Raw genomic sequence first — 11,542 nt, forward strand, 5'->3', positions numbered from 1 at the left:
CAGGAAGACCATGTAGTCTGAAAATCTCTTGCATGAAGACTTGAGCCAACTTGGAAGCTGTCAGAAGACTGGTGAGCAGAATGAAGTGAGCCATCTTGGTGAACCGGTCAACTACCACCCAGATGTTATTGTATTTGTTACACTCAGGAAGATCTGTAATAAAGTCCATTGATAAAAGGGTCCACGGACGATGAGAAACAGACAGAGGTACCAGTTTTCCAGCGGGCGACTGGCTTGGAACCTAGTGCTGGGCACAAGTAGGGCAGGATGCAATGAACTCTGCTATGTCCTTCTTCAGGGTCGGCCACCAGTATGATCTGGAAATTAATTCAAAGGTTTTCTGAATATCCGCGTGTCCAGCGAAGTGAGAGGAATGTGCCCATAGCAAGAGCTTCCTTCTGAGAGCCGGTTTTATGAGACTTTTCCCTGGCGGCGTCATAGAGTCCATCCTCACGGCGGAGAATGCCACTGGATCAATAATGGGATGCTTGCCAGTAGATTCAGACTCATTTTCTTGCTCCCAGGAGCGGCAAAGATCATCAGCCTTGCAAGTCTGTGACCCTGGACAAAATAGAAGTTTAAAGTCAAACCTGGAGAAGAAGAGTGCCCATCTGGCTTGATGAGGATTGAGGCATTGAGCGGTTTTCAAATACAGGAGGTTCTTGTGGTCTGTCAGAATAGTAATAGTATGAGAAGCTCCCTCCAGTAGATATCTCCATTCTTCTAGAGCGAGCTTGATAGCTAGAATTTCTTGATCACCAATGGTGTAATTGCGCTCAGCAGGGGAGAACTTCCGTGAGAAGAAGCCACAAGGATGTAAGTGGCCATCATCAGCTCTTTGAGACAGGACTGTGCACACTCCAACGGAAGAGGCATCCACCTCCAGGGTGAAGGGCGAGCTGGTATCTGGCTGTTTCAGAACTGGAGCAGAGACAAACCTTTGTTTCATTAGACAGAAAGCTTGAGTAGCTTCTTCTGACCACTTGGAAGGATTGGCACCTTTCCTAGTAAGGGCAGTGACAGGCGCCACAATAGTAGAAAAGTCTCAAATTAACTTCCTGTAATAATTGGTGAACCCCAGGAATCTCTGAACACCCTTGAGTGTTGTGGGTATCGGCCAATTACGAATAGCCTGGAGTTTCTCAGGATCCATCTCTAGTCTGGAACCGGACACTATGTAACCTAGAAACAGAATAGATTTGACCTCGAAGACACATTTCTCCAACTTACAATAAAGATGGTTGGCACAGAGACGAGACAGGACCTCCTTGACCCAGAAGCAATGTTCCTCTAGATCATTAGCGAAGATGAGAATATCATCAAGGTAAACTACAACATGTCGGTAGAGGATATCTCAGAACATGTTATTCACAAAGTGTTGAAATACCACTGCGTTACTGAGTCTGAAAGGCATGACGAGGTACTCGTAATGTCCGTCACAGGTGTTAAACGCGGTCTTCCACTCATCACCCTTCCGGATACGGATGAGGTTGTATGCACCCCTTAGGTCTAACTTAGAAAAGATGGTGGCTCCACTGACACGGTCAAACAGCTTGGTGATAAGGGGCAGAGGGTACCGATTTTTCACAGTGATGTTGTTTAACCCGCGGTAGTCAATACAAGGTCATAGGCCACCGTCTTTCTTCTTTACGAAGAAGAAGCCTGCACCAGCTGGAGAGGAGGAAGGCCGGATAAACCTTTTGGCAAGGTTCTCTTTGATGTATTACTCCATTGAGTGGGTCTCTGGAAGCGACAACGGATACGTGCATCCCCGCGGTGGAGTCTTCCCTGGAATGCAATCAATAAGACAATCCCACTCCCTGTGAGGGGGGAGAATATCTGCGGAGGACTTACTAAGAACATCTGTGAAGTCTCGATACAGTGGAGGCGGAACATCTGAAGACTTGGAAGAGGATGTGCAAACTGGAAGTACCTTTTGAAGACAGGTCTCTGAGCAGGAAGGACTCTATGCCAGGATATATGTAGTTCTCCAATCAATTTGAGGATTATGGAGACAAAGCCATGGAAGGCCTAGAACCACAGGATGCGTGGCTTTTGGAATAACCAGGAATGAGATCAGTTCGGAGTGAAGAGCTCCTACCTTCAGATAGATAGGCAGGGTCTTGTAGACAGTGACTGCATCGGAAATCCTGCTGCCATCCATGACAGTCAACGATATGGAAGATGAAAGTCTCTTGGTGGGTAGGGACCCCTGCTTAATGAATTCCTCAGTCATGAAGTGCCCAGCTGCTCCAGAGTCCAGCAGAGCAATGAGGTTCCTGAAGCCCTGAGACACATGAAGTGAAACTGGAAGATTACAATCACATGAAGATGGAGAGGAGTTCATTACTCCTAGCTGGCCCTCTCCTTAACTGGCTAGGATTTGGAGTTTCCCTGATGCATTGGACAAGCGTTAATAACATGAGAAGGAGCAGCACAATATAGACACAGATGTTCGGATAGGCGTCTTCTACGCTCTGCAGGCGACAGACGAGAGTGATTAATCTGCATGGGTTCATCTTTGGTTGGAGATAGCTGACGAGGAGGAGTAGCAGTAGAAGTCTTAGGAAGTGTGGACCTTCCTCGCTCAATCGCCCTTTCGTGGAATCGGAGATCGACTTTGGTACAGAGAGATATGAGCTCATCAAGCTTTGGAGGTAAGTCTCTAGTAGCAAGCTCATCCTTGATTCGTTGGGATAACCCATGCCAGAAGGCTGCATAGAGAGCATCATCATTCCAGGAAAGTTCAGACGCTAGGATCTGGAATTGTACCAGATATTGACCGACTGTCCATGTCCCCTGACGTAGCCAGAGGAGATCAGTGGAGGCAGATGTCGGACGTCCCGGTTCGTCAAAGATGCGCTTGAAGGTTGCCTCGAAATCTGCATATGAGGAAAGCAGGGCATCGGATTTCTCACATAGAGGTGATGCCCAATCCAGGGCGGAGCTACTGATGAGGGAGATGATGTAGGCAACCTTGGTGCGGTCAGTTGGGAAATTGCCAGGCTGTAACTCAAAGTGTATTTCACACTGATTTATGAAACCACGACAGGCTTTAGAGGAACCATCGAACTTGGCCTGGTGTCGGCAAATGGAGATGAGGAGCAGAAACGGGAATGGCGGTGGGGTTACCACCAGAGGTACTGTAGTCAGAACACTGGATGCCCCTAAACCACGGAGGGTTACTTGGATTCCATCCAGCCGGGTGGAAAGGTCCTGAAGACAGCGAATCACTTGACCCTTTGCAGGATATCACAAGTAGTATAACAGCACCGATTGCACAGGTTCAAGATTCCAACATAGGACAGGGCCCGGACACAAGTACAAACAGGAACATGTATCTATCACTAGTGTCAGGTCAAGGGCAGGCTGGGTAATAAAGGAAGCAAGCCCCAATCAGGATGGCTGCACAGGCCACACATAGAGGAGACAGGCTGCAATTACACAGACTCACCACATAATAGCCTAAACAGGTATATTAGAAAACCTGGAATGCAAACAGGAATGAGCTACAGCAGTGGCTCATTAAAGACTGTCTTAGGTATAGATCCCCCTACAAAATGTTGGAGGGATGCTCCGGCAGCTGGAGGGGATTATTATAGTACACTTTGCCGATACATTAATGCTAAAAAATTTCTGCTTGGGAGGACATACCCTTCAGTGCCCTGTTCCCTTTACCTGGATCCACAGTGTAAGCACTATGGTTACTTTGTATAAAACTTTGCATCCTTTGCATCTTTAATACATACAGCTTTAGTGTGAAATGTTCTGCTGACGTTAATGTGATGATATCAAAGTGAATCGGAATATTGGGTGCAGTTGACAGTTTTTTTTCTTCCATTTATTTGCAATCATACAGTATTTACTGTCTGCAGCACCATTCACAGAGCTTGTCACAAGTGAGGGCTGAGGCAGACCTTGGGAAACCTCAGATGTAGGGGCTGACGTGTAGGTGAATCAAGGAGGTAGTATTGGGTTCCTAGACATACAGGAGCTCTAGTACCAGTTGCCCGAAGGCGTGACTACGACAATGAGTTGTAAAAGGTAAAGTCAGTTTTATTGAACACACAGCTTAAGACACCTTGGATATGCAAAACGTCACAGAAGATATGCAGTGGTAATTTACAGTACAGTTCCAAGAAGCGCAGGGTAATTAGTGCAGTGGCTTGCAGAACAGAATATCACAGAGTCCTTGCCAGAACTGGAGATGGTAAGTCCATATGCCACAGCTAACCGCTGAGGAGAGGTATGAACTGGTACTGCCCAGCAGATGGTGCACAGAGGCGGGAGCAACACAGATGCACAGAAGTAAATGGTACTTGGTAATTGCAGAGAGTGCCGGATGGAACCGGTATGAATGAAAGGTGTGCAGAACTCACCACTGTAGATTTAGAGTCCGATGGTGAGCATCGATGGACGCTGTGGTTCAATGGTAGAATGGTCACTGTTGCAGGTGATATAGGAATACCGCTGGTGACGTTGAAATAAACTGAAGACACTGTGGAGCACCGCTAGCAGAATACCAGTGACTCAGGAGCACTGTGGAAAGCTGGTAGGCCATGGTAAGTATGCTGTGGAGTATGGAGAGCGGTGCTGCAGAAAGGAGGAGTTGAAAACGATACCAGGACACAGCTGGAGGCTGGAAGCGAAGCAGGACTAACGCTGGAAGCAGGAAGCCGGTGTCTGATCGTGGAGAGTAATCAGCAGCAATACTGGAACCCTGCAGAAGTCAGGCTGCACCGCAGGATGGAAAAAGGTGCGGGTCTCTTAGTGAAGCTGAATCACAGGAGCTGAAATACCTGGAGAAACAATCAGTAAAATCCACAAGCAGGAGAGACATGTGTATAGGTTAGACAACCAAAGCACTGATGATTATCCAGCCCAGGAGCAGGATATTTATACCAGCTGGGAAGCAGGCATTGGCTGGATAATTAGGCAGCAGATAGGTTGTGAGTTGGTAAATCTAAATGAACGCTTTGCCCTAAAGTATCCAGCTAAATTATGTTTTTTGGAGGGTGGCCAGCCTGTCTACTTTACAGACCCCAAACAAGTGAAAGATCAAATAATTAGGGGTCAGCCGAGATCTCCGGCAATGCCTGATCTAGAAATGTAGATGTATTACCAGCATAATTTGTAGATTGTAATCTCACAGGACGTGGACTAGACATTCATGGAGATGTAAAAAAGGCAATTGGTTTCCTCCAGCACCCTGAATGATAACAGTAACCAGATATAAATCCCACATAATAACAGAATTCAGAGATCTTCGTTACACATATTTGCGCAAATGTGTGAATAAGCCCCTGCATTAGGAGGAGGTGCAGGCCCTGACATGCCACATGGAGCATTATGGGGTTGCACCAAGGTAGGTAGCTCTTAGCTTAGACATATTGTAGTAAGGAGCCATTATCATGTGGCTCCTTGCTGGTTAATATTAGACCCAGATTGGGGTAATGGAGGTGTGAGGTGTGGTGCCTCTGGACTGGCTGAGCTGGATGGCTTTAGTGTGGCATACTTTTACATTCTATTAACACTTTTCACTTATTAATTTTTTAACACTATTTCTCTATTTTAATTGCATTTCATGTTTGTATCACCCTCTCTATTGCTTCGGCTTCCTAAATACTAATATATTAACACTATAGTTTTTTCACTGGTATGCTACGCTGGGCTTTCTGGCTTATGCTGGTGTTTTGGGGTGCCACACCCTGCATCTAGATATAGCGCTAGGGACCCCAAATATACAGAGTTGCCTTGATGCAGCTTTGTGGCTTAACCACACATTTGCGCAAATATGTGTAACGTAGATCTCTGAATTCTATTATTATGTGGGATTTATATCTGGTTACTGTTATCATTCAGGGTGCTGGGGAAAACCAAATGCCTTTTTTTCTTGCTCAGAAATACCCCTCCCTTTCGAGCACCTGAATGATATCACTAAGCTAATTGAGCATCTACCAATATATATGTCTGTTGTGGGAGGCAGAGAGGTTCCTGCATTAGGAGGAGGTGCAGGCCCTGACATGCCACATGGAGCATTATGGGTTTGCTCCAAGGTAGGTAGCTCTTAGCTTAGACATATTGTAGTAAGGAGGCATTATCATGTGGCGCCTTGCTGGTTAATATTAGACCCAGATTGGGGTAATGGAGGTGTGAGGTGTGGTGCCTCTGGACTGGCTGAGCTGGATGGCTTTAGTGTGGCATACTTTTACATTCTATTAACACTTTTCACTTATTAATTTTTTAACACTATTTCTCTATTTGAATTGCATTTCATGTTTGTATCACCCTCTCTATAGCTTTGGCTTCCTAAATACTAATATATTAACACTATCGTTTTTTCACTGGTATGCTACGCTGGGCTTTCTGGCTTATGCTGGTGTTTTGGGGTGCCACACCCTGCACCTAGATATAGCGCTAGGGACCCCAAATATACAGAGATGCCTTGATGCGGCTTTGGGGCTTAACCACACATTTGCGCAAATATGTGTAACGAAGATCTCTGAATTGTATTATTATGTTGGATTTATATCTGGTTACTGTTATCATTCAGGGTGCTGGGGAAACCAAAATGCCTTTTTTTCTTGCTCAGAAATACCCCTCCCTTTCGAGCACCTGAATGATATCACTAAGCTAATTGAGCATCTACCAATATATATATTCATGGAGATGTAACACTTTTTCCCTTTTAAGTATCTATGTTTTCCTTCTTCCCCTCTTACCCCCCTATCCACCCTTTTTTTCTTCTTCTCCTTCTTTCTCACCTAGTTCTAGGATACATAGCATGGGAGCTTAATACTATGTATGCTAAACGAATACTTCCAGAATGTTATATGGAGATAAGAACAGACCAGTGACCAGGCAGTGTGTGAAGTCGTTACTGAGTGATGCAGGTTGATTCATATTTATTTGTGACCATCCATAAAATGTGATTGAGCTTCAAAAGGGCTAGTTCGTTCACAAGGCCTACTATAGTAACCCCAAATTGAGGGTTAGAAGACACTGAATTTCTAATAGGTTATCATAGCATCCCATCTAAAGTAGGGATGGGGTCCTCAAAGGATTTTGGTGGTTGCCATCCACTGTTATGTTAAAAATTACAAATTATGAAACACAGATTTGATGTATTGTCTATGACTTTGACTGTATATTATGCTCCTGATGAAGCTGGATGTTTTGTAACCAGTAAAATGTATAGAACCTAAGAACCTGAGCCGTTACCACATGTTGATATTCTGGACTCCATCCCTGGCATCAATTGGACATTTGCTCCTCCATTTGGATTTACAGCTAAGCAGTTATTGATTAGACTCCCTTCTAGCCACAAATGGATAATCCCTAAGGCTGAGACAATATCAAGGGACAACCATCTACCTACATCTGCCCACACTGACACCAAGGGGTGCATTTTCTAAAAGTCTATTTTGGTTGATGTTTGTTCAATGTTTGATTGACGGTTGATCAATTTTGTTTTTAATTGTCTTTATCACACATTTACCAACAGATGAATTTTGACATCATCTAAGAAATATTCAAAAATCATCTGTTAGTAAATGTGGAATTTAGATCCTGAAATACAAAATCAACGAAACATCGACCAAAATTGACCCAGATCAATTTTTAGTAAATATACCCTTAAATCCCACATTTACTAAAAGATGATTTTTGACATATTTTTTTAAAAAGGATGTCAAAAATCATGTTAGTAAATGAGTGATTTAGACCCTGAAACACAAAATGATCAAAATTCGATCCAACATTGACCAAAAATCAATCAACATCAATTAAAATCAACTTTTAGTAAATATACCCCAAAACCTTTTTGCTCACAGGCAGCGCCAGATTAAGGTCCACATAGGCCTGGAGCTGAAATTTATGAAGGACCTATTGTGTGCCTCAGGTGTGACAGCACTGCAGTAGTGTGACTGGTGATGTGACCAATATGGTGTAGATGTGGTATAAATAGCAGGTGTGGCGTGTGCCATGAAAGTGGCTATCTCCATGGAGGTCATAGCTAGTGCCAACCTTCAACCACTTAATAGTTCACTATAACAAGAAAATGTTTGTGACTGCCATATAATACAGAGTACAAGTGACCACCATATGATACAAGGATCATCACAGTGACTTCCATTTAATACAGAGAGCTTTTTCAACATGCAAAAAAGGTGGAAAGGGGGGCAAGCTAGTGCCTACCTTCAACCACTTAATAGTTAACTATAACAAGAAAAAGATTGTGACCACCATATAATACAGAGCATCAGTGACCACCATATCATACAAGGAGCATTGCAGTGACTGCCATATAATACAGAGAGCTGTATCAACATGCAAATAAGGTGGAAAAGGAGTCAATGATGGGGAAAAATAGAGTTGATGTGGAAAGACTAGAAATGATGGGGTCAGGGAACTGAGGACTCCTGGGACACACTTATTGACACAGACACACTTACTGACAGACACCTTTTACTAACACATACACCCCTACTGACACAGATTCCACTTACTGACATACTGATACAGACACCCACACACTGTTTGTTGAAACACACCACTGACACAAACACACTGACACAGACTTATGCACACTTACTGACAGACACTAACTGATTCATTTATTGACACATACACCACTTACTGACAGATATCCCTTAAAAACACTTTGTCCAAATTCAGACCTGATCACAACAACAAAATTGTTCTCTTATGGGCAAAACCATGTGCACTGCAGGCGAGGCAGATATTACATGTGCAGAGAGTTAGATTTGGGTGGAGTATGTTCAAACTGAAATCTAAATTGCAGTGTAAGAATAAAGTAGCTAGTATTTACCCTGCACAGACATAATATAACCCACCTAAATCTAAATCTCTCTGCACATGTTATATTTGCCCCACCTGCAGTGCACATGGGGGGTAATTCAGACCTGATCGCAAGCTATGTTTTTTCGCTGTGCTACGATCAGGTCATAACTGCACATGCGTATGCACCGCAATTCGCAGGTGTGTCGCATGTGTACAAAGTGGATCGTTGCTGTGCGACGGATTGCACTAAGAATCAATTCGCACAGCCAATCGCAAGGAGATTGACAGGATGAAGGCTTTTGTTGGTGGCAACTGATCGTTTTCTGGGACTGTTTGGAAAAACGCAGACGTGTTCAAGCATTTGCAGGTCGGGTGTCTGACGTCAATTCCGGGACCTGACAGGCTGAAGTTATCGCAGCGGCCTGGTAAGTTCTGGGCAATTCAGAAACTGCACAAAACTATTTTGTACCGCTCAGCTGCACATGCGTTTGCACACTTGCAAAGCAAAAATACACTCCCTATGGGCGGCGACTATCTGCATGCAGCAGTGCAAAAACTCCTAGTGAGCGATCAGGTCTTAATTAGGCCCATGGCTTTGCCCATTAGAGAATAATTTTGCTGCTGCGATCAGGTCTGAATTAGGCCCTCAGACATCTTACTAGCACATACATACTTAATGACAGACACCCCTTACTGACATAGATACAACTTACTGACACAAACTAAACACACCTTCACAAACACCCATTACTGACAGATACCACTTACTGACACAGACACCCTTGATAATACAGATGTCACTTACTGGCATAAATACACTGATACATACAAACTTACTGACTCAAACACACTTATTGACACAAACTCATTTACTAACAGATACCACTTATTGACAAAGACACCCCTTACTGGCACATACACCCTTACTGGCACTGACAAGCTTACGGACACACACTTACTGACACAGACACACTTACACAAACAGACACCACTTACCAGCACAGACACCCCTTACCAACACAGACATGCCTTACTGACACAAACACATTTACTGAACAAACACTCCTTACTGACAGATACCACTTACAAACACAGACACCACAACCTGACACAGATTCCACTTACTGACAAACATACTGTCACACTTACTGACACAGACACACCTACTGATATAAACACTGACACACGCACCAATTACTGACACATACATCACTTATTGGCACATACAGTACATACTGACAGACACTACTTACTGACACAGATACAACTTACTGACACAAACACACTTACTGACAGGTACCACTTATGGATACAAACACATATTGACACAGATACCCCTTACTGACACAGATACTACTTACTGACACATGACAGACATCTTCTTACTGACACAGATACCATTAACTGACACAGACATTGCTGACATACACACACAGCTTCAGACACCACTTACTGACATAGAATTCTTACTGACATACACACTTACTGACTCAGACACCACTTATTGACACACACACAACACAGATAAACTTACTGACGCCAACAACACTGATAAACTTACTGACACAGACACCACCTACTGACAGACACCACTTACTGACAGACACACACACACACACACACACACACACACACACACACACACACACACATCACATAAACTTAGTGACACAGACATCACTTAAATATGGGACAAGAGACCCCTGGGCCTGGAGTGTGCTGCAACTCACTGTGTTTTGCACACCAGCTCTGCTCTGACATCCAATGAGGAGGACCCGGATCTCCTCGCAGACAGCAGCCTCCTCCTCCAGGCCCTTCCCTTCTTTCATCCCACATTTTATTGTCAAGGGAAGGGGTGGGAATGGCAAGCATAAGCAATAATACTAAATGCTGGGAACAGAGCTTCGGTGGTATGGGGGTGGAGTTTTGAGTGCTATGGGTGTGGATCCTTGGAGGGGTATGGGGTTGGAGCCTTGGCCAGATTCAGGAAGGGGCAGCCAGTTTCAACAGGCCGTGGGGTGGTCGTAAATTCAGCTGGCCGGTTCGGTTGGGTGTGACTGGGCAGCCAGGAGGTGAGTGAGCTGGGCTGCTGGTGATAACAGGATTTTTTCATTCTGTCAACACTAGCTGTACTGGAGGGAATCATGTGGGCATATTTTCAATGGGGTGCCTGGAGCTGCAGCTTCATCCATCCCATTGTTAATTCAGCCCTACTCACTGGCAACGCTCTGTGGGTACCATGACTACATATGAAACAATATTTATATAACTTGTATCCCATGTACTGTAATGTTTTGCATTTTTTCCTCTTGTGTTTGCACTGTTTATGCTTATGTATTTTGTAAGGTGCTATGAAATCCTTGTGGTATTATAATAATAATAATAGTAATATTAGTAATTTTACCTACAAATGCATTTCAACACACTTCATCCCTTGTAAAAGATTAGTAAAACAACATCTTAAGAAGATGTGTTCCATGGTTTCTTACCATACTGCTAAGGCAACTGTCTTGTATACAAAAAAGAGAAAGAAGAGATTGCCTGATAGTGGTGCAACTGTCTTCTAAGGCAACATACTGCAGGTAGGATAATTAGAAAGAGGAGGATCAGCGATAGTAGGATTTATGTTTATTTGGAGGAAATTACAGTATGGTCACTAAATATCTGAATGACTACTTAACAAATGATCACAAATGTACATGCCTAATATAAACTACTAAAGCTTTCTTAACATCTTTAT

The sequence above is a fragment of the Pseudophryne corroboree genome, chromosome 6, assembly GCF_028390025.1.
Source record: "Pseudophryne corroboree isolate aPseCor3 chromosome 6, aPseCor3.hap2, whole genome shotgun sequence".
Taxonomy (NCBI): Eukaryota; Metazoa; Chordata; class Amphibia; order Anura; family Myobatrachidae; genus Pseudophryne; species Pseudophryne corroboree.